The following is an 8,458-nucleotide window of genomic DNA, read 5'->3' as shown; positions in this document are numbered from 1 at the left end:
TACCGTCTCCAACCGTCTCTCAGTCTGCCATGTACACCGGCACACCCGAAAGTTCCACGATCTCCAGCTCTCCAGTCAAGCTCACCCTACATGAGACTCTGGTTAGAAAAAGGAAGTACTTATCCTCGCATCCGCGTACACAGTGTTTTAACGCCCACATAGCTAGACTAATCTCGTTAGAGATGATGCCCTACCGGTTAGTTGAAAGCGAAGCTTTCAAAGCCCTGATGGAGTACGCTGAACCACGATACGAGCTACCCAGTCGACACTTTTTTTCCAGAAAAGCCATCCCAGCCCTGCACCAGCATGTTAAACAGCGCATCGTCCATGCACTCAGGCAATCTGTGAGTACAAAGGTGCACCTGACTACAGATGCATGGACCAGTAGGCATGGCCAGGGACGTTATGTGTCCATCACGGCACACTGGGTGAATGTGGTGGATGCAGGGTCCACAGGCGACATCAATTTAGGGACAGTTGTGCCTAGCCCACGGTCTAGGAAACAGTTGGCTGTAGGCGTTCGCACCCCCTCCTCCTCCTCCTCCTCGTCCTCCTGCAGAAGCTACAGCTCTTCCACAGAACGCAGTCTGCCAACCACTCCATCGGCAGATGACACTGTTGCACACCAGTTGTCCCATTATGGGCCAGCTACTGCCAAGCGTCAGCAGGCTGTATTGGCTATGAAGTGCTTGGGCGACAACAGACACACCGCGGAAGTTCTGTCCGAGTTCTTGCAACAAGAAACGCAGTCGTGGCTGGGCACAGTAGATCTTGAGGCAGGCAAGGTAGTGAGTGATAACGGAAGGAATTTCATGGCTGCCATCTCCCTTTCCCAACTGAAACACATTCCTTGCCTGGCTCACACCTTAAACCTGGTGGTGCAGTGCTTATTGAAAACTTATCCTGGGTTCTCCGACCTGCTCCTCAAAGTGCGTGCACTTTGCTCACATATCCGACGTTCGCCTGTACACGCCAGCCGTATGCAGACCTATCAGCGGTCTTTGAACCTTCCCCAGCATCGCCTAATCATAGACGTTGCAACAAGGTGGAACTCAACACTGCACATGCTTCAGAGACTGTGCGAACAGAGGCGTGCTGTTATTTATTTGTGGGAGGATACACGGGCAGGCAGTAGGATGGCAGACATGGAGTTGTCAGGTGTGCAGTGGTCTAAGATACAAGACATGTGTCAAGTCCTTCAGTGTTTTGAGGAATGCACACGGCTGGTTAGTGCAGACAACGCCGTAATAAGCATGAGCATCCCCCTAATGCGTCTGCTGATGCAAAGTTTGACGCACATAAAGGAGCAGGCGTCTGCACCAGAGGAAGAGGAAAGCCTTGATGACAGTCAGCCATTGTCTGGTCAGGGCAGTGTACAGGACGAGGTAGCGGGCGAAGAGGAGGTGGAGGACGAGGAGGATGATGGGGATGAGTATATTTTTAATGCCGAACCTTTCCCGGGGGCACAGGAAATTGGTTGCGTGTCACGGCCGGGTTCTGGTTTTTTGAGGGACACAAGTGACGTAGATTTGCCTGCAACTGCCCCTCAACCAATCACAACCGGAGATTTGACAACTGGAACTTTGGCCCACATGGCGGATTATGCCTTACGTATCCTAAAAAGGGACACACGCATTACGAAAATGATGAACGATGACGATTACTGGTTGGCCTGCCTCCTTGATCCACGCTATAAAGGCAAATTGCAAAATATTATGCCACATGAGAACTTGGAACTAATATTAGCAACCAAACAATCAACTCTTGTTGACCGTTTGCTTCAGGCATTCCCAGCACACAGCGCACGTGATCGTTCTCACACGAGCTCCAGGGGGCAGCAGACTAGGAGTGTTAGGGGTGCACACATCAGAAGTGGCGTTGGACAGAGGGGTTTTCTGACCAGGTTGTGGAGTGATTTTGCTATGACCGCAGACAGGACAGGTACTGCTGCATCAATTGAAAGTGACAGGAGACAACATTTGTCCAGTATGGTTACTAACTATTTTTCATCCCTTATCGATGTTCTCCCTCAACCGTCATTCCCATTTGATTACTGGGCCTCCAAATTAGACACCTGGCCAGAATTGGCAGAATATGCATTGCAGGAGCTTGCTTGCCCGGCAGCAAGTGTCCTATCAGAAAGAGTATTCAGTGCTGCAGGTTCAATATTAACCGAAAAAAGGACTCGTCTGGCTACCCAAAATGTTGACGATCTAACATTCATTAAAATGAACCACAACTGGATTTCGAAATCTTTTGCCCCACCTTGCCCGGCCGACACCTAGCTTTCCTATGAAAAGCTCTTGCCTGTGAATTACTTTTCTAATGTCTAATTTGCTGCAGCTGATTGTACAGCATACGACATGTTTACACCTCCCTAAATGGCAAAACTCCCCACACGGGGCCGTGGTATCGCGACTTGGCGCAAGCACCCGTGAGACTGCTGTTTGTCTGAAGAGGTGGGTGTGCTCGCTTTTGGTTGACGGCATTGCTACTGGGTCCCTCATAGTACAATGTAGTGTCTCTGGCGGTGGTGGTGCGCACCCAACGTCAGACACACCGTTGTAACATGAGGGGCCCTGGGGCGGTCCCGCCGGCCTCAAGAGAGTTCCCCCCTACCCCAGCTCAAAATGTGCTCTACCACGTGCAAAATTATGTCGCACAGCTCCACCAATCTTTAGTCTATTCGCTGACATCATTCAATGTCTGGCACTGACAATACAAATTTGTAGACATCTATGATGCAACTTAAAGTAGTCTGTGTCTGTGTCCTATATTGGCACCATTAAATAGTTACTGCCAAATTACTATGTCAGAAACTCAGCAGATGAGCCCACCCCTGTACCTAAGTATGCCACCTTTTTTTTTGTTTTGGTTGTTTTGCGAGACATTAACATCTATTTATATTTTGGGAGTACTGGGACAGACACTCCTTGCACTACTCCTCCACTCACCACCAAGCTGCCCGTGTATCCATGTAACCGCTGTAAAACTGCCATGAGCCTATTGTTTGTTATTTTAGGCCTTTGAAGCCTGTCTGCGGTCCCTCCTTCCACTAGTCCTCCACTGGCCAGACCACTGCTGCCCGTGTACCCCTGGAACCAATTATAAAGTGCCTACAGCCAGCCCATTTTTTTATGTTAGGCCTTTGAAGCCTGTCTGCGGTCCCTCCTTCCACTAGTCCTCCACTGGCCAGACCACTGCTGCCCGTGTACCCCTGGAACCAATTATAAAGTGCCTACAGCCAGGCCATTTTTTTATGTTAGGCCTTTGAAGCCTGTCTGCGGTCCCTCCTTCCACTAGTCCTCCACTGGCCAGACCACTGCTGCCCGTGTACCCCTGGAACCAATTATAAAGTGCCTACAGCCAGCCCATTTTTTTATGTTAGGCCTTTGAAGCCTGTCTGCGGTCCCTCCTTCCACTAGTCCTCCACTGACCAGACCACTGCTGCCCGTGTACCCCTGGAACCAATTATAAAGTGCCTACAGCCAGCCCATTTTTTTATGTTAGGCCTTTGAAGCCTGTCTGCGGTCCCTCCTTCCACTAGTCCTCCACTGACCAGACCACTGCTGCCCGTGTACCCCTGGAACCAATTATAAAGTGCCTACAGCCAGCCCATTTTTTTATGTTAGGCCTTTGAAGCCTGTCTGCGGTCCCTCCTTCCACTAGTCCTCCACTGGCCAGACCACTGCTGCCCGTGTACCCCTGGAACCAATTATAAAGTGCCTACAGCCAGCCCATTTTTTTATGTTAGGCCTTTGAAGCCTGTCTGCGGTCCCTCCTTCCACTAGTCCTCCACTGGCCAGACCACTGCTGCCCGTGTACCCCTGGAACCAATTATAAAGTGCCTACAGCCAGCCCATTTTTTTATGTTAGGCCTTTGAAGCCTGTCTGCGGTCCCTCCTTCCACTAGTCCTCCACTGGCCAGACCACTGCTGCCCGTGTACCCCTGGAACCAATTATAAAGTGCCTACAGCCAGCCCATTTTTTTATGTTAGGCCTTTGAAGCCTGTCTGCGGTCCCTCCTTCCACTAGTCCTCCACTGACCAGACCACTGCTGCCCGTGTACCCCTGGAACCAATTATAAAGTGCCTACAGCCAGCCCATTTTTTTATGTTAGGCCTTTGAAGCCTGTCTGCGGTCCCTCCTTCCACTAGTCCTCCACTGACCAGACCACTGCTGCCCGTGTACCCCTGGAACCAATTATAAAGTGCCTACAGCCAGCCCATTTTTTTATGTTAGGCCTTTGAAGCCTGTCTGCGGTCCCTCCTTCCTCTAGTCCTCCACTGGCCAGACCACTGCTGCCCGTGTACCCCTGGAACCAATTATAAAGTGCCTACAGCCAGCCCATTTTTTTATGTTAGGCCTTTGAAGCCTGTCTGCGGTCCCTCCTTCCACTAGTCCTCCACTGGCCAGACCACTGCTGCCCGTGTACCCCTGGAACCAATTATAAAGTGCCTACAGCCAGCCCATTTTTTTATTTTAGGCCTTTGAAGCCTGTCTGCGGTCCCTCCTTCCACTAGTCCTCCACTGGCCAGACCACTGCTGCCCGTGTACCCCTGGAACCAATTATAAAGTGCCTACAGCCAGCCCATTTTTTTATGTTAGGCCTTTGAAGCCTGTCTGCGGTCCCTCCTTCCACTAGTCCTCCACTGACCAGACCACTGCTGCCCGTGTACCCCTGGAACCAATTATAAAGTGCCTACAGCCAGCCCATTTTTTTATGTTAGGCCTTTGAAGCCTGTCTGCGGTCCCTCCTTCCACTAGTCCTCCACTGGCCAGACCACTGCTGCCCATGTACCCCTGGAACCAATTATAAAGTGCCTACAGCCAGCCCATTTTTTTATGTTAGGCCTTTGAAGCCTGTCTGCGGTCCCTCCTTCCACTAGTCCTCCACTGGCCAGACCACTGCTGCCCGTGTACCCCTGGAACCAATTATAAAGTGCCTACAGCCAGCCCATTTTTTTATTTTAGGCCTTTGAAGCCTGTCTGCGGTCCCTCCTTCCACTAGTCCTCCACTGGCCAGACCACTGCTGCCCGTGTACCCCTGGAACCAATTATAAAGTGCCTACAGCCAGCCCATTTTTTTATGTTAGGCCTTTGAAGCCTGTCTGCGGTCCCTCCTTCCACTAGTCCTCCACTGACCAGACCACTGCTGCCCGTGTACCCCTGGAACCAATTATAAAGTGCCTACAGCCAGCCCATTTTTTTATGTTAGGCCTTTGAAGCCTGTCTGCGGTCCCTCCTTCCACTAGTCCTCCACTGGCCAGACCACTGCTGCCCGTGTACCCCTGGAACCAATTATAAAGTGCCTACAGCCAGCCCATTTTTTTATGTTAGGCCTTTGAAGCCTGTCTGCGGTCCCTCCTTCCACTAGTCCTCCACTGACCAGACCACTGCTGCCCGTGTACCCCTGGAACAAATTATAAAGTGCCTACAGCCAGCCCATTTTTTTGTTAGGCCTTTGAAGCCTGTCTGCGGTCCCTCCTTCCACTAGTCCTCCACTGGCCAGACCACTGCTGCCCGTGTACCCCTGGAACCAATTATAAAGTGCCTACAGCCAGCCCATTTTTTTATGTTAGGCCTTTGAAGCCTGTCTGCGGTCCCTCCTTCCACTAGTCCTCCACTGGCCAGACCACTGCTGCCCGTGTACCCCTGGAACCAATTATAAAGTGCCTACAGCCAGCCCATTTTTTTATTTTAGGCCTTTGAAGCCTGTCTGCGGTCCCTCCTTCCACTAGTCCTCCACTGGCCAGACCACTGCTGCCCGTGTACCCCTGGAACCAATTATAAAGTGCCTACAGCCAGCCCATTTTCTTATGTTAGGCCTTTGAAGCCTGTCTGCGGTCCCTACTTTAAATACTCCTCCACTCACCACCAAGCTGCCTGCCCGTGTATCCATGTAACCGCTGTAAAACTGCCATGAGCCTATTGTTTGTTATGTTAGGCCTTTGATAGCCTGTCTGCGGTCCCTACTTTAAATACTCCTCCACTCACCACCAAGCTGCCTGCCCGTCTATCCATGTAACCGCTGTAAAACTGCCATGAGCCTATTGTTTGTTATGTTAGGCCTTTGATAGCCTGTCTGCGGTCCTTACTTTAAATACTCCTCCACTCACCACCTAGCTGCCTGTGTATCCATGTAACCGATGTAAAACTGCCATGACTGCCTACTGTTTGTTATTTTAGGCCTTTGATAGCCTGTCTGCGGCCCCTACTTGCAATACTCCTCCACTGACCACAATGCTGCCTGGAGTGCCTGCCTGTGTATCCATGTAACCGATGTAAAACTGCCATGACTGCCTACTGTTTGTTATTTTAGGCCTTTGATAGCCTGTCTGCGGCCCCTACTTGCAATACTCCTCCACTGACCACAATGCTGCCTGGAGTGCCTGCCTGTGTATCCATGTAACCGATGTAAAACTGCCATGACTGCCTACTGTTTGTTATTTTAGGCCTTTGATAGCCTGTCTGCGGCCCCTACTTGCAATACTCCTCCACTGACCACAATGCTGCCTGGAGTGCCTGCCTGTGTATCCATGTAACCGATGTAAAACTGCCATGAGTGCCTACTGTTTGGTATTTTAGGCCTTTGATAGCCTGTCTGCAGCCCCTACTTGCAATACTCCTCCACTGACCACAATGCTGCCTGGAGTGCCTGCCTGTGTATCCATGTAACCGATGTAAAACTGCCATGAGTGCCTACTGTTTGTTATTTTAGGCCTTTGATAGCCTGTCTGCGGCCCCTACTTGCAATACTCCTCCACTGACCACAATGCTGCCTGGAGTGCCTGCCTGTGTATCCATGTAACCGATGTAAAACTGCCATGACTGCCTACTGTTTGTTATTTTAGGCCTTTGATAGCCTGTCTGCGGCCCCTACTTGCAATACTCCTCCACTGACCACAATGCTGCCTGGAGTGCCTGCCTGTGTATCCATGTAACCGATGTAAAACTGCCATGACTGCCTACTGTTTGTTATTTTAGGCCTTTGATAGCCTGTCTGCGGCCCCTACTTGCAATACTCCTCCACTGACCACAATGCTGCCTGGAGTGCCTGCCTGTGTATCCATGTAACCGATGTAAAACTGCCATGACTGCCTACTGTTTGTTATTTTAGGCCTTTGATAGCCTGTCTGCGGCCCCTACTTGCAATACTCCTCCACTGACCACAATGCTGCCTGGAGTGCCTGCCTGTGTATCCATGTAACCGATGTAAAACTGCCATGAGTGCCTACTGTTTGGTATTTTAGGCCTTTGATAGCCTGTCTGCAGCCCCTACTTGCAATACTCCTCCACTGACCACAATGCTGCCTGGAGTGCCTGCCTGTGTATCCATGTAACCGATGTAAAACTGCCATGAGTGCCTACTGTTTGTTATTTTAGGCCTTTGATAGCCTGTCTGCGGCCCCTACTTGCAATACTCCTCCACTGACCACAATGCTGCCTGGAGTGCCTGCCTGTGTATCCATGTAACCGATGTAAAACTGCCATGACTGCCTACTGTTTGTTATTTTAGGCCTTTGATAGCCTGTCTGCGGCCCCTACCTGCAATACTCCTCCACTGACCACAATGCTGCCTGGAGTGCCTGCCTGTGTATCCATGTAACCGATGTAAAACTGCCATGACTGCCTACTGTTTGTTATTTTAGGCCTTTGATAGCCTGTCTGCGGCCCCTACTTGCAATACTCCTCCACTGACCACAATGCTGCCTGGAGTGCCTGCCTGTGTATCCATGTAACCGATGTAAAACTGCCATGAGTGCCTACTGTTTGGTATATTAGGCCTTTGATAGCCTGTCTGCAGCCCCTACTTGCAATACTCCTCCACTGACCACAATGCTGCCTGGAGTGCCTGCCTGTGTATCCATGTAACCGATGTAAAACTGCCATGAGTGCCTACTGTTTGTTATTTTAGGCCTTTGATAGCCTGTCTGCGGCCCCTACTTGCAATACTCCTCCACTGACCACAATGCTGCCTGGAGTGCCTGCCTGTGTATCCATGTAACCGATGTAAAACTGCCATGACTGCCTACTGTTTGTTATTTTAGGCCTTTGATAGCCTGTCTGCGGCCCCTACTTGCAATACTCCTCCACTGACCACAATGCTGCCTGGAGTGCCTGCCTGTGTATCCATGTAACCGATGTAAAACTGCCATGACTGCCTACTGTTTGTTATTTTAGGCCTTTGATAGCCTGTCTGCGGCCCCTACTTGCAATACTCCTCCACTGACCACAATGCTGCCTGGAGTGCCTGCCTGTGTATCCATGTAACCGATGTAAAACTGCCATGAGTGCCTACTGTTTGGTATTTTAGGCCTTTGATAGCCTGTCTGCAGCCCCTACTTGCAATACTCCTCCACTGACCACACCAATGCTGCCCGTGTACCCCTGGAACCTATTTAAAAGTTCATAGAGCCTAGTTATATATTTTATTTACTATTAATAAGGCCATGAT

This window comes from Ranitomeya variabilis, chromosome 4 (assembly GCF_051348905.1).
Source record: "Ranitomeya variabilis isolate aRanVar5 chromosome 4, aRanVar5.hap1, whole genome shotgun sequence".
NCBI classification, from domain to species: Eukaryota; Metazoa; Chordata; class Amphibia; order Anura; family Dendrobatidae; genus Ranitomeya; species Ranitomeya variabilis.
This window is presented reverse-complemented; position numbering follows the sequence as displayed.